This window comes from Lampetra planeri, chromosome 6 (assembly GCF_965212315.1).
Source record: "Lampetra planeri chromosome 6, kcLamPlan1.2.h2, whole genome shotgun sequence".
Classification (NCBI taxonomy): domain Eukaryota; kingdom Metazoa; phylum Chordata; class Hyperoartia; order Petromyzontiformes; family Petromyzontidae; genus Lampetra; species Lampetra planeri.
The window spans coordinates 11,264,955-11,287,713 of NC_136112.1; positions in this window are offsets into that span (position 1 = coordinate 11,264,955).

Genomic DNA, 22,759 nt, shown 5'->3' on the forward strand with positions numbered 1-22,759 from the left:
GACACGTGGGCGAAGCCCGGAGCCTTCTGGGGGATCCAGAAGGGGGCGTGGATGAGGGTGGAGCCTGACCACCCTGGGGAGGATAAAAGGTGAGCTCCAATTTACAGTCGGGGCTGCTGTCATCGGGAGTGTAACTCGCCGTGCTGACGTCGTCGTGGTCTTCGCCTCTTCGAGCTGTGGGTCTGGAAGCATGTTGGCTGTCCTGACCCGGTGTGTAGTTATCCCCTATGGCTGTAAATGCCAGAATAAACGAGAAAGAGAGTACCTCCTACTAGTGTCTCTGAATTAGTACACTATATTTCTATACTACATCAGTCCATATCTTCTATAGCCTGTGCCGTACCTATAGATGAGACGAGCAAATTGGCACCCAAAGGATAGAATTTGCCCGAGAGGGTGCCTCCGATAAAGATGGAGCAATGAGATCAGCTCATGCATCAAAGTGAAATGGATTGTGGCATCATAGGACTGTGAAAAATGTTGATGGTGTGGAGTGGCCTTCATCTGACAGTGAATGGACCGTGATTCATGATGATGAAGATATACACACACACGAATGTATACATTATTTACATATGCACACCCACCCATATTCACATGCATACGCAAACACACAATAGTAGCATCTTCAGCACCACCGTCCTCATCTTCATCACTATAGTCATCATCAGCAGTGGTACTAATGTGGGGAAAACTGGTCCTCGCCAGGGGAGAGTGTAATTTATGTCACTGATTCAGATCATGAGAGCATGAGTGTGCCTTGCCCATCCTGCGGGCAGGCAAAGATTCCTGCTGTCTTTATGCACCACTTTTCCATCCAGCACGGTCCCAGCCACGGCTCAGGAAGCACCAGGTTGTTTTCCCCACTGCAGTGTGAGGCCTGCAGATGGGATGCTGATGGCACACCACCTGTATTGGGAGGGTGCTGAGCTGGCTCGGAAAAGGCCCTGGGCAATAATGTCCTGGCAGTGGGATCTCCATTGTCAGGGAAGCTAGCCATGTACATGAATAGCAGCCGTGGTGTCTTAATTATAAATCAGTGTAAATACTTAAAATGAAGCACGATGCTGTGTTTGTAATAAAAACATTTTTTTATTGTTCATGACAGAAACAATTTTTGTACACAGTATGGCGAAAGGTAGTCAGAACTCAGTGTATTATTGCTGTGTTCAAATGGTCAGCTTGTTTCTAAATATGTTTATGTCTAAAGGATTTATTGTATAGCTTGCATGATTCCAAATACATTAACCTTGCCCCATACTGAAGGTGCTTGGATCCATAAAGAATTCTTGATTATTTGCTCAGGTACACCATGACCCTCATTAGTAATTACATTGTGGGGTTGATGGGGAGTCAACAGAGAACACAAGCCGTGTTTCATTGCTGTTTGTTCACATCATCATTAAGTATGCAAAGACATATTGATCAAATGTTTCCTGTACACTAAGCAAGACCGTTGTATAAGAAGAGAAATGTGTTTTGACACGTATTATTCCCATTCTAAATTATTCCTGTCTGATCACGACAGTAAAGAAAACATACATAAAATGGCATTATGTGCTGTCTGAATCTATTGTTAAACATTAATAAATACACATAGGCCTGTTCCACCAACAACAATAATACAAAGTAACAAATAATGTATGGTCATTGGTCAACGAGCTTTCTGGAAACAAAGTGTTCGGGCAATATTTGTGGGGAAGTGACGTGGCCGAGTGGTAGAGCGTTTGCTTGTTTTTTTTCCAGCAGCCACCCTGATGAATACTACCGGGTGTGTTAACAAAATAAATATGCACCGTCTGCTTCACAGTGGATGTTACAGATCCTGTGACGTTGTATGAAAGTGAGTAGGCCATGTGCTCTGGTGTTACAGTCAAAACTTGATAATTGTTTTAACTACTCGCAAATTACCTAATTTGGGTAAAGCCATTGTAGCATTCACCCCCGACTGGGAAACTACTGCAGATCATCATAATTCACGATACACGGTGCCCTCGATAGCCGTGCTATATAAGAATGGCATGAATACCAAACGCACTGATGATTGGATTTGTTTTTGCAGGCAATCACTGGTGTAGTTTTTATCTGCAGGCATGTGAAACCTTAGACTTATTTGACTATTATTGAGACGAGTGGTGAGGTCATAATGTGATTATAGTGTTGTGACAGTGATGAAAGTACAATTCACAAAACACAATTGTCTTATTTGTTGAATTAAAACCAAAGTGGAGGCATCAAGCGTGGTCTGTCATGGTCAGCAGACCATTCCGTGAGCCAGTTAACTTGACCTGTTCGTGGCCCTACCAAATCATAGGTCGACAAAAAGCATGATTAGCAAATATATATTCGTTACATTTGCATAAGCAGAACACATTTTTTGAAAATTATTAATTCAAAAATGTGAGAGCCGATAATTAGCAAGTTTTGGTCGCCTGGAGGCATCACAATATATTTTTTCCCTTTAAAACTTTTAATGGCTTTGTTTAAATTGATTAATCATTGATGCTTACGGCACTACTTTCATTGAATAAGACATAAGACTTTCAATTGTTCATATTGATATAAACCTTTGCACTAAATATTATGCAATGTGGGTGAACGTCCATTGGTGTAACTTTTTTAACAATTACTTAATTCTTCTAGATTTGAAGTTTTAGTGACTGCAAGGATCCATACTCTTTGGTTCTTTCGGTAAAGTCACGTAGGTGAACAAATAAAATAAAAAGAAATAAATTAAATCACGACTTTTCGGGCGCAACACAAACGTTCATCATCACGTGGGAACAACCACAGCAAGACACACTTGCTGAAGTAGGCAAAAGAGCTGCTAGTAACAAGGGATTATTAAGATGAGGGAGGGGGAGGAGCCAGGGATAGAGAGGGTGGGGGTGGGGGGCGTGGGTCAGAGGGGAGTGGAATGCTGCAAGCAGGGCAAATTTCCAAGAGACTGGAATGAGCAGGGCTGGGCATAAGAGACTGGAATTGCAGATATGAAGGCAAACTATTGAGCGGAAAAGGTTTTACATGGTTAATATCATCCTTCCAATGATTGCTCAATTTGTATCCATCTTCTCGATTGAAGTTATGTCTATGTTTATATATCTGTATGGCTTCATGAACAAATCTTTGAAAGTAGCCAGATGGTTTGCAGAGCACCTTGGTCTCGGAAAAAAACAATATCATGGGAGCCTACAGCGTTATACCAATGGTCAGCAACTGCGGAGGAATTAGTCCTGCCATGTTCCAAATCTGACTTGTGTTTGCGGACATGACGTTTCGTTTCCCCAATGTAACAATCACCACAGATGCAACTTAGTTTGTAAACTCCAGGGTATTGCAAGTCAGGAATGACATCCTTCACAGATGGGATTAGATCACGGATTTTGTGTACTGTACTAAATCGGACCTGGATTTGGTGTTTGTTTAAGATTTTGGTAATATTTTTGGTAACCCCTGCTATGTATGGTAGCGTGATGGTTTTAATCGTTCTATGGGAAACTCTATCTACAGGAAAGCCACCCACACAGATTCCTATCTAAAACCTGATTCCCACCACCACCCGGCACAGAATAATTCCCTCATCAAAACACTACACCACAGGGCACACTGCATTTCTGACCAACACCACCTAGCCAATGAACTGAAACACGTACACCAGGCCCTTAAGATGAATGGATATTCGGACCGCATTATCCGCAAAGCTGCCTCTCCAACCATGGAGAAACAACCCCTGCTGTGGTTTTCCCATCTGATGATGATTGCTTTTGATCGAAACGTCGTGATTGAATTTATTTTATTTTATACCTACATGACTTTACCGAAATAACCAAAGAGTATGGATTGCTGCAGTCACGACAACTTCAAATCTAGATTCAGTTCACGTGTTCATCAATTACTCTACTACCTTTAACCACTGCATCAAATTGCATTCACATTTGCAATTTCACTCAAGTTAAAACTTACAAAGAAAAGTATTGTTACTGTGCTTGTGTACCACTGCGAACAGCATGTTATTTCTGTTTTTTAAGAATTATAATACTGAATAATTTAGTACATTCTATTTGTGCAATGTTTATAGCGCAGGGCTATCGTGAAGGTGTATCACAGACTGATACAGTCTGCCAGTCAATTGCATGATTTGCTGGTAATATTTCCAACGTAGCAAATTTGGATCATCACTCTGTATCACAATGGCCTACTCATTCCAATATACATCTGCATATAGTTAACGTCCATTGTGAAGGAGACATCGTATATTTGTATGGTAATACACCCGCAGTAATAACCAGGGTAGCCTTCGGATTTCAAACCACAAAACAATACATATGTTGACCACTGGACCAAAACCCCCACTCAATTTCAGTTTGGGTTTTTGTTGTATGAATCAAATTTGTATCTATTTCAAAAGCACAAGTATATTTAGATTGCTTTGTTGAAAATTCTGACTGCTTAAAAAATAATAATGTGATTAGCATACTGTCAATTCAATAATGTAGAAACAAGGTTTTTGTTTTACTGTTACCACTCCATTAGAATTCAGGATATGAAAACAGCTGTACTCATGATGACCAAAGCATTCATTCAGACAAAAAATATTGTTGGTTCTCTGTGGTCTGAACTTCAATTATTCAAACTTTTAATTCAAACAAGGTGAGAGCCTATTGACTTTGGATTTATATGCATGCAGTAGAGCATTGAATTGCCAATAAGCCTTCATCTGACTTACGACTCAGTTTGTGATTTGTTGTATAAATTCTATTTTGTATGCATTATAACACTACAATTGCTGTCTATCTATATTCTTAGGTTTTTCGGTAAAGTCATGTAGGTAAAAAATTAAGATTAAAATTAATAAAAGTAACATGAATACAAAATATAAAAAAAATCACGACGTTTCGGAGGTAACACAAGCTTCCGTCTTCAGGTGGAACCGTCACAGCACGCTTACTGTATCAAGTAAATGTTGACTGTACAAATAGTCATTAAGCTGGGTGAGCGTACTGCCAGTCTATAATGTAGACTGTAGCCTGCTTATTAAATTGGGTGAGTGTACTGCCAGTCTATAATGTAGACTGTAGCCTGGTTATTAAGCTGGGTGAGCGTACTGCCAGTCTATAATGTAGACTGTAGCCTGGTTATTAAGCTGGGTGGGTGTACTGGCAGTCTATAATGTAGACTGTAGCCTGGTTATTAAGTAAAGTTAGTCAATTTGTAACACGTAGGCTTTCGCGACCATTATTCATAAGCAACGTTATTGGGTTTAGATCGCCTTATTTATTAATGTGTTGTAACCCTCCACCACCCGACACGGCCAATCAGTAAAAAAGTGTCCCGTTGATAAAAGACTAATAGTTGGTAGTGAGGGGAACATTTTATTTTGCGTTAAAAATGCTTTAAAAATACACTAAACGCTCAGGTAAATTCTTCACTGCGTGATGTCCCCCCCACCCCGATGCGTGCAGTGATTACTACTATACATTTGCTAGATGCTACCACTATAGGCCGTAGATATTACTGCACAGCGGCCGAGGAGATCGTGGCTGGGGGGGAGTAGCAGGCCATCTGTGTATATATGTTAGGTTATTAAGAAATATATTTTTCACCCGGGCAACGCCGGGTACTTCTGCTAGTTAAGTTATAATGCAGCGGAGCTCCTCTTGTTCATGATGAAGTGGGGGGTTGAACTTTGTGAATACCACTATGGAACACAATTTTTGTTCCTGGGTAGTAAGAATGCTAAACTCAAACAATAAATGTGAGCACCCGAAAATCTCAATGTAATGGACAATCTTTGACTCATACACCAGCAGATTAAATTAACTGGAATGCCATGTCGATGTGGCGGCTCTGCGATCATACATTAACATGCTAATCTATCAGATTAACATAACCATCTCAGCACGCTCGCCATGGAGGCAGCTTTCCGATTTTACATTAACATGCAAATGTTTACCTGGCAGCCCTTTAATTGGTGGAAACCCACCACCAGCGCCGTCGTTGCCCACCACTTACATTAGCTGCCCCGTCCATGCTGCTGACACTTGGGCTATGCCCATTTTAAACCTTTATAAACAGTTTGCCTTGAGAGGCTAACCCCCATTTTCCTGATGACGACCGCTTGTGTTGCGATCGAAACGTCATGTTTTTTTTTTCTATCTACGTGACTTTACCGAATGAACCAAAGAATATGAATTCCTACAGTCATTGAAGTTTTAAGACAAAATAAGACTGGCCACATTGTGGCAGAAGCAGAGCCCATCTTGACGGGTGAAGAAGCTGCAAAAAGGTTGGTGTCGCTTCCTCTGATCTGAGACTTGCACACTTTCATCCAACAAGTTCCACTACTTGAGCCGAGACGTCAAAAGTTCAGCATTGGGCTTGGGGAGACCGAGATTTCTGACCAAGTCGTTGAGGTCTTTTTGGTTGGGTTAGTATGGGTTTCTTTCCTCAGCTCCATCTCTGAATTTGTCATCTGAATCAACAACATCTTCCTTGCTCTATGATTTGCTGCTCTCTTCTAAAGACGGCTGCTCTTTCTCCAGAAGAGTGGGTACAGGGAGGTCATGGCAGTGTGGTACCGGGGCGATGGATGAAGGAAGGTCCGGATACGTGATAGGAGGTGCATTCTTGGCAGTCCGACGTTTGGAAGGTTCCCCCATGCAGAAGTAGCAGTTGCTTGAGTGGTCAGTGGGTTCCCGCCAAATTCTTGGGATAGCGAACTTCATGGCTCTCTTTTTCCCTCTGTACCATCCTACAAAAATACATTTTTTTTCAACCATGATAATGTGTAAGAGATTCTCACAACATGTTTCATATATGATATATATTTTTTCAATGACATTCAAAATTGTAAAACATTATAATATTTAAAACTTTTACAATTGTATTTATTTTAACAAAGTTTATAACATAAAATTCCGAGCAACAATTATCCATTTTATCATCCAGAGTTTTTTTGCATTGCTCACAGATGAAATTAGGTGCCCAGGGTTTGTCTTGATCCCTGACAGGCATGCCGATATATGCCTAGTAGGCCTCACACATCTTAGAAGATACATCCACAGAGTACTTATTCGCTCTTGTCTTGATCAATTGGCCAATAAAGCATACATTTTTTGCACAGCAAGTGAGCTGTGACCTCAAATCTGTCACATTACCTGCGCATGTGGAAGCGTAACGCATTGTAGTGTAGTGGTTAGTGTGCCGCGCTACGAACCCGGCGACCCGAGTTCGATTCTCGCTCACGGCCACCACCGGTGACGATTATTTAAACCGCTCCTGGGCCTCCCCTAGGTCGATGTGTGAACATAGATACTGGGGAGACAAAGGCGGCCGGGCGTGGTGAATCCAAGTACCGGGTAGTACAGCTAGAATGTTATGTAAAATAATGTTGGCAATTATGTACTGCTCCAAGACTGCTTGACGAGTGTAGGTATTGTTATGTGGGCCATCTCCCCTTATCATACTTGGTAGCATGCGGTTGGATCATGATCAAGTAAGTGTACAAATGCTTGTACACTGTAAAAACCGAGACTGGGGTTAATTAATGTTTAGTAAATATATAAGAGTAGCCTATACATAAAAATAATGACTATGTGTAGTTTGGAATCACATTGAGCTGAATTCAACACATTTCTATTAGTTATTAATTGTATTTTACTCAGTTTTGTTCGAATAAAATCAGCCATCAATAACTAAGTAGAATTTAATTATATTTTATCAGGAAAGTCAAAAATGCAAAAAATGTATTAATTTTACTAATCGGGAGGATTTTGAATTTAATAACGTTACACTTCCGCCCCAACTCGAGGCATTTTTTCGCGCCACGTGCATGTCAACCATCTTCTTCCACAGACACGTTTCAGGGACCGCCGTTCTCCCAAAGGTAAGAAAATGTTTTATTATTTTAGCGAACAATTTTTTTACAAAGGTGTGGTAGCAGTTGAACATTGTTTTATGTTACTGCATGTTACCAGCATGCCAATTTAACTGGCTGTAACGTATATCAGAATTAACTAGCACAACGTTAGGCCTTTGGAAGTCAGTCTGATTCGACTAAAAGCACGAGACTATAATTTTTGTTCCGCACACGAAAAAGTAACGTGCGTGATTAAAACTAGACTATATTCATTCGGATCACAGCGTGTACCGAACCAAAAGTCATGTACCTGCCGTTACACCACCAGTATATTATATCTTGGTGTTGATGTACGTACAGTATGCTAACGTTAGCTAGCTTGCCACCAGCTAGTCACAACCTTTACGTTGTGACTAGCTTGTTGTGTAGTTGCTAGCTAGCTAGATGATGTGAGTGACAAGAAGTTGATGTGCTAAATTTGAGCATGAAATTTTGAATATTAAAAATAATAAAGAATGATCTTGTAAATGTGATTCTATTGTCCTGGTGGCCTTGCATCTGATACATGGACCTTTTTCTGCCTCAGGTTTTTGCTTATGGAATGGAAGTGTAAGATCTGCAAGTCTTTGTCTGCCACAAAGGGAAATCTACTAAAGCATTACAGACAACACGCAACATTTTGTCGTGGGCAATCCCAGCCATGCCTATATGACAGTTGCCCTTGCACATTTAAAACGCAGAGTGTCCTTCGCACACATTTGTCCAGATACCATTCAGATGAAGAAAGTCTACGGTCAGGAAACATCTCTGCTTTTAAGTGTTTAGTTTGCAATGCCTGTTGTTCTATAGAGAAGGACTACTTTCAGCATATTGGAAATCATCTGAAGAGCCACGAAACTGTCTTTTGTGTATTTGAAGGATGCAGCTTTGAGACAAATATATACAATACATTTCTAAAACACAAAAGCAGAAGACACAAATCCTATTCTTTGAGTGATTTTAAGAAAATGTGTATGAGAGTCGCCATAATCAGACTGTTGACCATTCTGATTTACCAGAGGCCAGTGATGGTGAGGGCACTAGTTTAGATTGTGATCAGGAAAGTGCATCATACTTAGTTCTTCAAAGAATTGGCTTACTTCTGCTGAAGCTAGAAACCATCTATAATGCCTCAGTGAAGTGCATTGATGCCTTGGTTGAAGACATTCCGTTAATTTCATCTTCAGTATCAGTTGCAGTTGTTGGAAACATACTAGATTCAACATTGAAGGTGAATAAATGCATTGTTGACCAGGCCATCGTAACTGAATTGTCAGCAGTTGTGCAACTTCCATCCCATTAGTACAGCACTTGGAGCAGGTGGTCCACTTGGTACGGCTTTTAAGAGAAGAAAGTATTTTAAGGTGCATTTCCAGTGTGTTGATAGCATTGAATATATTATTGATACTGAAAAGAACAAGACCTTTCAATATGTGCCTATTCTCCAGCCTTTGCAGGAAGTCTTGAAGAATAAAGACATCGCAGAAATAATTTTATCCAGAAAATCAAATAGTACTGGATATATTAAGTAAATTTTTGATGGAAAATCCTTCAAGCAAAATGTATTTTATGCTGGGGAAGAAACAAGACTGTCTATAATCCTTTACGTTGACGACTTTGAGGTGTGTAACCCACTAGGAACTTCGAGAAAAAAAACACAACATAACAGCTGTTTATTGGGTTTTGGCAAATGTTCCAACAAAGTTGCAATCTGCATTAACGTCAATACACCTAGCTTTACTTTGCAAAGCTGTTGATGTCAAACAGTTTGAATACAGAGCAGTCTTGGAACCACTCTTGAAGGATCTTGTCATTCTAGAACAGGAAGGGATTTTCATTTCCAGTGTTGGAAAAAAACATTAAAGGGACAGTACATTGTGTTGTAGCTGACAATCTCGATGCACATTCTATCAGTGGACTAGTTGAATGTTTCACGGGGCCGTACATCTGTAGATTTTGTCTTGGACATTCTTCAGAGTACCAGACACACGAAGTGCGAACCGGAGTGTTACCACCTCGGACAAAGAAGGAACATAGTTTGCATGTGCAAACTGAGAGAAAATCCAAATGTTACTCATTGCTTTGGTGTAAAGCGGTCGTGTCCATTGACTGATAAATTAAATCACTTTCATTTTGAGTCTGGGTACCCACCAGATGTACTACATGACCTTTTGGAAGGCATAGTCCCAAGGGAACTAGCATTGTGTTTTTAGATTTTCACCAAGAAGAAGTACTTCAGTTTGACTGAGCTTAACGAGTTAATAACTGAGTCTGACTGTCAAAGTTCTGCGTTATAGGCCTATACATCTGAAAGGCTATCAGAGAATGCACTGATTTGTTATTGAAAGCTATCTTTATTTTTGTTTAATGTTTCTTGGGTGTTCTAACATTGTGCTTTCTTCTGATGTGACGCTGACCTAGGCCATTGCAAGTGTTTGTTCTAAAGGAATAGATGTAAGATGCATAGAATATCTGTAGGCTGTGCTAGTTTACTTGTTAGGAAGCCATGCTTGTACTGTAATTATGCATGTTAAAAAAGATAGGTCCACCCGGATTGTGGATTATGGCTACTAGTATAAGTACAGGGAATGCAAGTCAATTCACGTGATGTTTTAATCTCTTTTAGCTGCTTGAAAAACATATTGGCCCTTAGGATTTCAATTTGCTGTTCCTTTTCATGGTTCTTATCTTTTTCATGGTGATCGGTTGACTTAATGTAAGTGAATTGTGGCACCACGAAGGCATGATATTGGGTGGATTAGAAATAGAAAAGTTATGGCAACAGACATTCAATATAAGTATTTTATTTAGTAAATCCAAATCATTTTGATCCAGATATTTAGTAAGCTTATATCAATTTCACCCAGACAATTAGTAAATGTAAATCAATTTCACCCAGATCATTAATACATATTAATCAGATTCCACCAGATATTTAGTAAATCTAAATTACCATTGCTCAGATATTAAGTAAATATAAATCACTTTTCCTTGTAAAATCTATTTGGATTTACACAATTTTTTTTAGGCTATATAACTCATCATTTGGAATCCTATTGCTAAATCCAACACATTTTAACTGTTGCTTTTATTACCATGTGCTTATTTTTTATTATTATTTTTTAGTTAATTTATTCAACACTTTTTATTCAAAGTTGTAGTGCTTAAAATCTACTCAATTATATTACGTGTCACTTTGTTGCCATAATTTTTTTAAGTAACAATGTGTCACATTTTTTACAGTGTAGTAGGGCCATCCTTGACACACTCACTGTGAATGCAAAACACTCCAGGATAGCACTGTGTTTACAAGGCTGTGTTCACTGTTATCTATTTTGTGGCCAGATTTCATTGAAAATTCCCTAATGCTCAATTATATTTTCCCCGCTACATCAGGACTGAATTAGCCATGCTCATGACTCAATTCAGTTGCTGATAATAGCGCTGGATGGCACCAGGTTGTAAGTGTAGTGCCGGCCCTACAGGACAGGGTGTGTGGGTGCCGACTGAAGGATAAGGTTGTGTGAGGCCATGGCACTCTGGTTGACCCGGGAGGACATGTGACCAGTTAAGTTGACAGAGGGGCTCCAAGAGGGGGCTAGGGGGGGTCACGTGATTGGGACCTAGATCCTTCCCAAGGATTCTGGAAGGTGGACGCGGCCAAGCGCGGAGCCGGCCACGCCAAGCCGGGTCCCGAGAGGGACTAGGGTTGTTCATCCTGCGAAAACAACCCTTCGTCTACGATCTCCGTTCCACAAGTCTTTCAGCACGTGGACCCAGGCAGATGTTGTAGTCCCGGGTCCCTAGTAACAGTTACGTGGTAACTAGTGTAGTTAGCCGGGTTGTTACCACCTTAGGTTGTTATTCTGTTAATGAGAAGTTACCCCGTGTGTTGGAACTGAATAAATTTGTTGCCTCCAAAGTCTACGTCTGCGACTCAGTTGAATCCATTATGCAACTGTCAACAGTAGCAGAAGATGCGTGCCAACAAGAACACTCAATTGTTTTTAATAATGTTGAAGTTCTGTGAAAAACTAGTTACTACTGGCCAAGACTAATTAGAGAATCTATCGAAATTGAGAGAACTAAAAGTTATTTTAACTTCGGATAGTGACAGACTTAGTGCTGCTTGGAAACGAATCATCACGTAATAAATTATCTCTGGTTCTTTCGGCGAAGTCACGTAGATAGAAAAAATCATCAAAGAAAACACGACATTTCGGTCGCAACACAAGCGTCCGTCTTCAGGTGAGAAGAAATTATCTGCTGTTGTGGCTTTATATAGGCACAGGAAGGGAGAGGTAAGGGGGGGGAAGGAGTTTGGTTGTTGGAGGAATTTGTCTGTAGGAGTTCACAGGAGAGACGAGGGGAGGGTTTGTGACGTGCAGGGATCGGTGGGGGCTGGCACGGGGGGAGAGGGGGAGGGTTTGTGGCGTGCATGAACGGGTGGGGCTCGAGAAATTAGCAAGTGAGTGAAAATCATAGCAGTTAAAACTTTACGCGGTTTATCACATCGTTCCAAATAATACATTGTTTAAATGCATGCCTTTACAGGCCACCATACTTCAATAGAGATTACCTTTGGTATGGCTATTTTAGTACACACAATCGACAGGAAGTACAGGTTCAATGGGCTCGCATAATGCGCATGCTTAATGTGTATTGATTCATGAATCCCCCGCCCCACTTCGCACAAGAAGAGCACACAAGTGTTGTCATCACATCTACAACTCTATTTAACGAACGAAACAGGTGGATTTCTCCACAAATCTGGCTGTCGCCTGATAAAGCTAGTTGTAATTACTGACGAAACGTCGTACTCAAATTGTAAATGTTGTGGCTTGGCCCTCCAACACACTGGTGTGTTGTACTCGTAACGAATTGGCATGTTCCGTTTACGTGACAAACCATATTAATTGGTTGTGTCGGGTGGTGGCGGTTTTAATGACACATATATTTACGCGATGCAACCCAAACAAAAATCTGTATTATGGATGATATTGGTCGCGAAAGCCTACCTGTTAAACATTCAGAAGGCTCAATGCACATTTACCCGCTATTGTGTTACGGGTGCTAAAATATACAGGACCTCTTTATTCACATGTGTTGGTTTTGATCAAAAACACTCTCTCTTCTCTTCTCCTTATCACCCATTTTCTTCATGATGGACAGATAAATGAATCACAGTCACCTTTTTCACTCCATGATTTTTCTAACACTGCATACAATTTTGGACTCTGTCAGTGTGTAACAGATGAGGAGGGAGCCTCTTGGTGTGCGGCCATTCAGAGATGATATTAGTTCTGCTCTCTGATCTGCTAGTGGCTCTTTAATATCCAAAAGCACTTTATGCAATAGAATGTCATTTGGAGTGAGGGTCTAGACACATTTAGTCGAAGCAGCACTGTATTGCTCACTATTGAAATGGTCTGTCTATATAATGAAGCTGCAATACTCTATGCTTTGTAGTTTTTTTCTTCTTTTTTCGTAAAACGTAAATAAATGCAGCGAACATGTGATTATTCATTCAGAAGTCAAGGTCAAGAGGTCATCACGACCAATGCTAATGATGCGATCACACCTTCACTTCCTAATGATAAATCCTGTTGTGGTTTCAAAGCTGAAAACTGACCTCCAAAGTCCACTATCAATATCCCACCAACTCTTAAACCTGGTCACTAATCACTGGGTGTTACTCAGTTCCATGTCTTAGAAATCTGCCACTCTCCACACTTGGCCCACCCATTGCAACCTCTCCTTCTTGATACAAAAAAATATATATAGCAGAACTCAACATTGGTCTGGATAGCCTATTGAAGAAAACAATGTTTAACGAATCCCAGACCAATATTACTTAGAAGGATTTGTTTCAGCAAGCGAAATCTGAACTGGTTTTGACCTTTTAGATCTCATCAGTAAGCAGTTGTGTTAAGCAAATGCTGATGGGTTGCTGGATGTTATTGGCAAGAACACTCTATATACCCCATGGTTCCCTGTTCCATGAAAAGAGCAATGTTCTATAAAAAGAAAAACTCATTATGTGTTTTGCGGACCATTATGGCTAGAGCATTTGGAAAACATAACTCTGTTCAGTCTCCATATATATAAATAGTCAATTGACACATTGCCTTTCGGTACTATATTCTCCCTGATTACTTCCACGACACGAATGTGCCACTCTCTGATTGAATGTCGACGTTTTAACCGTATCCCTTCCGTGAAATTAATAGCACTCTACCAGAAGTTTGTTGTCTAGTTGATTTGTTATAGTATGTGTTACAGACCTAAACAGTAAAATACATACACACACTACTGCCTCAAAGATCCACGTCTATTTTTACCACCGAGATACAAATACTAATCCCGCCCCCCCACTTCGCTCACGAAGGGTTCACAAGTGATGCCATCACATCTGCCCCTCTATTTAAGGAACGACATAGGAGGATTTCTCCACAAATCTGGCTGTGTTAATTACTGGCGAAACGTTGTACTCAGATTGTAAATGTTGTGGCTTTGCTCTCCAACACAACAGTGTGCTGTACTAGTAACCAATTGGCATGTTCTGTTTACGTGACAACCCTTACTAATTGGCTGTGTTAGGTGGTGGTTGGTTTAATGACACATGAGATATTTACACGATCTAACCCAAAAAACCTGTATTATGGACTATTCTTCTGCTTCCCATTCCAACTTCTTGGTGATACCTATGACAAGATGCGCATGGGACCCATCTCTTACTATAACCATCGATATTCATTTTCAAAAAGCTTTAACGTTCCAGCCAAAGTCCTAGATAACAAACCCATGTGATTTGCAAACTCAAATTATCCCAGTTGCAAATGATACACTACATTCCGTGGGTTGCTTGTTATTTGCCTCTATAAATATGTATTCTTGGGTCTTTCGTTAAAGTCACGTAGATAGGTTCAAAGAAAATAACAAAAAATAACAAAAAACTACGACGTTTCGATCGCAACACAAGAGGTCGTCTTCAGGAAAAGGGGGGTTAGCTTCCAAGGCAAACTGTGTTTCAGGGTTTGAAATGGGAGTAGCCCAAATGTTCGCAGCCAATGATAATGTAAGTGGTGGGAAGCCAACCCGACGGTGGTTGGTTTTCCACCAATCAAAGGGCTGCCAGGTGAAAATTAGCATGTTAAAGAGAGATTAGCATGTTAATGGAAGATCGCAGAGCCGCAACCAAGGGGTCAGCGTGCGAAGTGGCTGTGCTAGTGTGAACCCTGTGAAAGCACAAGTTTGAAATGGGCGTAAAGCACAACTAACATCGGAGGGTGGTAGGATGGGAACATCATAGCCAATTATGACTTAAACTGGTTGATAACGTCCTTCCAATGATTGCTCAGTTTGTACCCATCTGCATGTCTATCAATATGTTTAGCACACAATGTTAAGCATAACATTGAACAAAGTGCGTGACAAAACACACCTCTGGAAAAACACAAATCCCCACTTCTGATAACTTTGTCTCTCACACACAAGCCTTAGCCATATCACACAAAGTGCTATTCATTTTAATTATCTTACCCGTCACGCAATAGCAACCTAAAAGTGTACATCCTCCCTTTCTACAACCAGAATAATAGTATTACTCAGTCTACAAAACAAATATAAAGATCCTCCATATATTATCAGCTCTTGTCTATTTTGCTCACAGTGTGGGAAATATATTGTGATAGAAGAAAAATACTTCATCTAGACTAGACCCAAATAGTGAAAAACATAAAAGTAATAAAAAAAGGTTGCACAAAGAAGAAGACAACCTGATGATGCAGGCAGTGAGGATAAGAAAACTGGCACTATTTGGACACATATGTGGGATGGAAAACAACAGGAACATTTTAAAGTGTGTTGTTCAGAAAAATGGAATGAACTGAAAAGACAGGAAGACCTAGCAGGTAATGGCTTGACAACATAAGAGATTGGTGCCAGAAAGATGTGCACCACTTGAGCATATTGGCACAAGACATGGAGGTGGCGCCGCTGCATTTTGCAGATGACGTTATCCTCTTTGTCTCGTCAGTCTGTGATGTCCAGCATGCACTTGAACGGTTTTATGCTGAGTGTGAAGTGGCTGGGATGAGGATCAGCACCTATAAATCAGAGGTAATGGTTCACTCCTGGGAGACGGTGGATTGTTCTCTCCAGGAGAGGGGGAAACAGCTGCCCGTAGTGGAGGAGTTTAAGTACTTTGGGGTCTCTTTGGCAAGTGATGGTAAGTGGGAGCGGGAGATCAACCGGCGGATCAGTGCAGTGTCCGCAGTATTGCAAACAATCTACCGTTCCATGGTAGTGAAGTGGGAGCTGACTTCTTGAACAAAACTCGTGGTTTACAGGTCGATCTACATTCCCACCCTCACCTATGATCATGAGCTTTGGGTAATGATCGATAAAATGAGATTGCAAGACAAGCGGCCAAAATTAGGTTTCTCCGCAGCTTGCGGGGCTAATTTTATGTGATTGGGTGAGGAGCTAGGTAATCTAGGAGACCGTCAGAGGCGAACCACTGCTCCTCCGGATTGAGAGGAGCCAGTTGAGGTGGTTCGGGCACCTGGTGATGATGCCCCCCAGTAGACTCCCCCTGGAACTCTACCAGACATGTCCCACTGGGCGAAGACCCCGGGGCTGGCCCAGGACATGCTGGTGGAACTATGTCGCTTAGCTGGCCTGGGAACGCCTGGGAATTCCCCAGGAAGAGCTTGTGTCGCCAAGAAAAGGGAGGTCTGGACTGCCCTACTCAACATGCTACCGACACGACCCTCACCAGGACAAGCATACTGAGAAACGAAAGAATGAACAAACGAACAAAGGAAAGTGGAAACAAATGACGAAATGTGCAGTGGACACCTACGGGCTATCTGCCGGATGTTAGTACTCCAGCCCCTCTATGCTCTGAGGGCATGTCATGGATTCATCGTTTTAGAATTGTGAGCATTAGCTGGTGGATGCTTTTGGCTAACTGGAAGCCCATCCGCCTTTGCTCATGCTATCATTACCCAGCGTCCCAGGTCACTGTTATGGGTGTCACTGGTTTTTTTTTTATCTGCCGTTGGTAATTGGTTTGTACATTATTTGGGTTGCAGGGTATATTTTCTGGGTTGCGGGTAGACTGGAACAGGTGCAGGAAGAGTAGTCACAGCCATAGTGAAATGTTTACTGAATATGGTGTGCTGCGTTGCTTGTCCTGGCCACAACCCTCGACCAGATCTCCTATGGTCACCACATTCAGATGACTCAAACTCGCGATGTCGCCCATCTCCTATGATTAGAATTGGGGTTGGATTTTACATTTTAATTCATTATTTGAGCAGGTGAAAGCATCTTGAGATAAATGTCCTTTTTAAATTAGAAATGTTGAAATCTATAATACAATTTGGATTTATTTAGTGTCAGCATGCTGTAAAAATAGTGGAACATGATTAAAAATAGACAGATTTTTTTTCTTTTTGTAACTACAATTTATGAACGTAAAAAAATTCCACATTATTTTCAAATATGAAATTTCACTCATGATACACATATATAATAGCCCAGATCTGTCTTGTCATTATTTATTTCATTCTGTGATTAACGCGCCACGGATTGGTTGAAGTGCGTCACGTGACCGCGCGCCTCTGGATTGGTTAAAGTGCATCACGTGACCGCGAGCTGCCCACTTCGTGTTGTGGTGCACCCCGCACCTCGAAGGACCGAGAAGCAGCAACATGACGGCCACAGCACCGGAGACGCAGCCACGGAAAGCCAATGGTCGATCCACTCACACACGGCTCACTCATACACACAGCTCACAACAACAACAACAACCGCCATTCGGCACTAAGTGGCGGTGACGTCACCACGACGCTGGTCTCAGGCCATGTGCACCTTGAGGCCATGTGAAGTGTCGAACGCCGGCTGGCAGGAGGTCACGGGGCAGACCCAGGTGCCACAGTTCAACTGACTGAGATGACCGAGATGACTGGCTAATGCACCACCTGTGCCCCCTACTGTGCCAACTTGCTATGTTTTAGCCACCCTGCGCTCCGTTCGCTGTTGTGAGCGTCGCTCCTCCACCCTCCGTTGTTGCTGGAGGGCGACTGCCTCCAACTGCCCTGTAGCGTCCTTCACGAGCCTCCACAGAGGCCGATCTTGACACCGCTGGTACCAGTCATCGGCAAGTCCACTCAGCTCCACGTCCTCCTGTGCCACATCACTCTATCTCTTCTCTAGCCCGTGCCGCGCCCATTTAGCTCCCTCGATCCGGCCGAACAAAAGCTGTTTCGGCATGCAGGCAATATGACCCAGCCAACGCAGCCTTGCCTGCCGGAGGAGCTCACCGATGGGACTTTGCCCAGATCTTTCAAGGATTTGTGAGCTCCTCACACAATCCAGCCTGGTTAAACCCAGGATGGATCGTAGGCAGGCCAGCCTAAATGTTTCCAACCGGCGAAGATGCTCCATTAGAGGGGTCCACGTTTCACAAGCGTAGAGAAGGGAGGGAATGACTGTGGCCGAGAAGACTTGAAGCTTTGTGCAGAGCGACAGACCAGATAGCTTCCACACAGCGTTACGCAACCGATTGAAAGATATTGACGCTCGACTGATTCGGAGTGAGACCTCTGCTGTTAAACTGGAGCCAGTCATAAGCACACTGCCCAGGTATGGGAAACTCTCCACTCTCTCCACTACTGCCCACCGATTGGGAGTTGTGGGGGTGGAGTGTCCGATGGTACAAAATACCCAGGCAGGTGCTTAGTTTTGGTGTGGCTGATGGTGAGGCCCCACCTCTTAGTGACACACTCCAGTCTCAGCAGCAGCGTCTCCAACTCCTCTTCTGAATGAACAGATATTACCAAATCATCGGCATACATAACGTGGTTGACCAATAGGGAGCCATCCCTTGATCGCACCTGGGCATCGATCAGCCTTCCATTATATCTGTACCAAATGGAGATTCCCCCGGCCACTACGTGGTCAAAATAAATGTTAAATCATGTGGGAGCCAGAGGACATCCCTGTCGCACACCAAGGTGTACAGGGAAAGGCTCTGACTCCCGGCCACGTAGTTTAACCTGGGCCCGCTCACCATCATGAAGGTCCTTAATGATCGTGAGCAGAGGGTCAGGGACTCCGAAAGCACGAAGAACAACCCAGAGCCGAGGCCTACTGATGGTATCATAGGCCTTGACCAGATCAATAAAGCAGAGATGTAGGTATTACACTCACTCACACTCACACACAATCGCATGCAGCTCAGAGGAGATGGCTGAGTGACAGTGAGGCAGAGCCATGCTCTGTCCACTGCTGCCCTGAGGGACCCCCGTGCTCTCCACTGCTGGCTCGAGGGAGAGCCACGCTGTCTCCACTGCTGCCATGAGGAAGCCAGATGCGCTCTGTCCACTGCTGCCCTGAGGGAGAGCTGTGCTCTGTCCATTACATTAGTACTTGAGTTTTTTTGGTGCTCAAATCCACTGCTGGATGAAGGCCCACCACACGCTGTGCAAGTGGATCGTAAGAATTTACTTGACTAGTCTGTTGGGGGCCACCGCAGGCTGTGGTTGTTGGGGGGCGCCGCAGGCTGTGGTTGTTTGGGGCCGCCGCAAGCTGTGGTTGTTGGGGGGCGCCGCAGGCTGTGGTTGTTTGGAGCCTCCGCATGCTGTGGTTGTTCGGGGACGCTGCACATACAATGTTGACATATATTGATCTGTGAATTCACTTGAGATTTAATGTTAATTTTATGATAGTAGTGTAATGGGTTCCGGAGACACTTGTAGAGGTGACTTCTTTATTACAATACAACACTTCAACAGTCCTGATACTCTGTTACAGCCTAAGGACACAGCCTCCTCCTAGCGTACCTGACTCTGGCTACGCTCTGGGGTCCTCCGGCTGCAATTACCCTAGGGGAGGCTACCTAACCCGACCCAGCCAAGGTGCGGGTCTAGACTCTGGCTTTCTCGGAACTCGCCCTTACAAGGGCGTAGAGCCGGGAGTCCCAGAGTCCCACCACTGTCCCGCACAGCGTCCCGGCCCTTGCAAGGACAAGCGGGACGTGGGGGTCCAGTGTCCTAAGCTGGCTGGTCTTGGGTCTTGTGCTGCGACTGGCCCCGATCGGCTAGGGAGCGGCCCTTTTAACCCTCATGCCCATCGAGGGGTGGGGTTGTGTGGGGTCCCAGATACCCCACAGCCCCCCGTTGGTGGCGCCAAGGGGCTTAGCTGTCTGGGTTGTCTGGGATCCTAGAACCCGGCAACGAGGGCTTAGCTGCCTAGGATCCTCGAGCCCCCAGCAGCCCCCCCCCTCTTGGGCTGGCACAGTGGCCCCTCCCCTGGGGGTCCGAGGTACCTGCAGATGGGCCCTGTCCACCACTGTCGGTAAGTGTGGCCCATCTATGGCACTACAGTAGGTTTGATGATGCCGAGGTTTCATGGTTAGCATGCTCGACTTAAAATTCAGAGGTGAATGATTCAATCTCCCGGCGTGGCAATTGAAACAATGGCCAAATTTATTAAGTCCCCCCCTCACCTCTGTCCAACAAGCATTGGGTTGTAGGGTAAAGTGTATGAAATAGGCAAATAATTGCAGTGCTACACCTTTACCGTTCTACATTTTATCGGAGGTGATGTGTTTTTTGTCAGTTGCAGGACTTCAAATGATGACATTTAAAGTGATATAGTGGCCCAGAAGGCGCAATCTCCAAACCTGCCTATTCGACTGGGATATATGTGTCCTCTGTTGTGACTGTTAAAATGGTGTTCAGTTTAAAAGTCTTAGAGAGGAAAGATAATATTGACGTAAATCAATAACTGTGTTTAAAAGTAATCAACAAGGTTGTATTTATTTTGCCTTCGTATGATACAGTAATTCAAATTAGGTGGCATATCTAAACTTGTTGATGCGGTCATATTTGATCACAACAAAGTGAGAGGAGTAAAATGCGTTGGAAAACTTATTTTGCTTAATAGTTCATCATGTAAAATAGTTTAAATGACAATAATATTAAACGTGCATAAATGTTCTACTGTTTAAAGTGTAATGTTCTTCTATGACTGCACACATTTCCAGTAAAGCCAAAGTCGATATAAAGGTTCTAGGATCAAATATATTATTTATTTTCCACGTATTTTTATTATTTATAGTTTCTACTTTAGTCACAAATACATACTCCATGTAACCTTGTTAGACAGATTTTAAGGCTAGTAACTGGCAGTAACATACCACCAAGAGAAAACTGAGGCCAGATTATATCTAACAGTGTGCATGGTGGTGCCAATCACGTATTCATCTTCACTCAGCTGAGCTGGCAGGTGTATTCAAAGTGATTTTTATTTTGGAGCCTTTGAATGTGAAAATTGAGTCAGATATCATTTTAAGGTGTGCATGGAAAACAAGGAAATGTTTCTGACACGTTATTTTGGAGCTCTTTCAGGCACTCAAAATAAAGGCAAAGTGATTTGCTACATCTGTTAGGAAATAAAATTATGAAAATTCACGTAAACATATGCAAAATTTTACAATATTGCCACGTTACTTTTAAATTGCAAAAGAAAATTGCATTGTTCTCTAAGTGCAATAACATAAAATATAATCGAATACAACGTATAAAAGAGTGTTCCATGCCACCATGGCATAATGGTTGGAACACTGACATTTGAAACCAGATGTCTGGCCAGGGTGAAAGAGTAGGCAAAATACCCGACAGGACTCTCAAGCGCTTCTCCTAGTGGAGTTATTTTCACGAGCAGTGGTGTGAGCAAGACATTTCATGGCTGCACCTCTACCCTTAACCTTTTGAAAATAATATCAACGTCTCTGCTCGAAACCCATTTTGATTTTAATCCAATTTCGATATCAAATGATATTTCCACGTTTGCTTTTGGCCAACTTTCCTTTTTTCTTGACCAATAACAAAGACAAAGATCCCCCTATAGGCTTAACAGACTGTAGGGGCAAGTGCTGTTAGCGAGTACCTATGAAGGCCGGAACGGTACATGAGAAGGTGGGTGGCCAGCACCACGTCCGACCGCATTTGTCTCCCCAGTGACGATGTTTACACACTGCACCAGGTACTCATTTGAGTCTGAGTCGACCTAGGGGAGGCCCAGTACCGATTCAGATAATCGTCACTGGTGTTGACCGTGAGTGGGAATCGAATCCAGGTCGCCAGGCTCATAGCACAGTGCGCTAAGCGCTCGACTACCGCTCGCCAATATACTTCTGTAATAAAGGACTCTGTCAGGCGATGTAAGTCTCCGTTCGTCCTTTATTTGGATTCTTCTCCTCCGCACCCCGCTGGCCTCCTCCTCGGACCAGCGTCGTCTCTCGCGCGCCCCGCGCACTCTCGCTTCCTCCTCAACTCCTCCACTCGTCCTTCACCCCGCTGGTCCTGACAAGGGACCAGCGTCTCCTCTCGCGTGCCACGCACGCCCTGCTAGCCACTCCGCTAGCCCCGTGTGCTCCGCACACTCTGCTAGCCACCCCGCTAGCCCCGTGTGCCCCGCACACTCTGCTAGCCTCTTCGCTAGCCCCCATGTGCCCCGCACACTCTGCTAGCCACCCCGCTAGCCCCGTGTGCCCCGCACACTCCGCTAGCCACCCCGCTAGCTCCGTGTGCCCCGCACACTCTTCTCTCGCTCCGCACACCCTGGCCGACGGTGTGCCAAGCCCCATCAGCCACGTGGCTGATGGCGTGGCGGCCACCCAATGTGGTCCTGCCTCTTCACTCCATCGACTGTCCTCGATCTCTTCCGGGCTCCCCTCTATAACCTCTCTCTCACGTGACCCTGACTCCTCCCTTCCGGATCGGCAGATCCGCTCTTCTCATACTGCCCTGCTGGCTCCACCTCCAATACCCCGGGTCGTGTGATTGG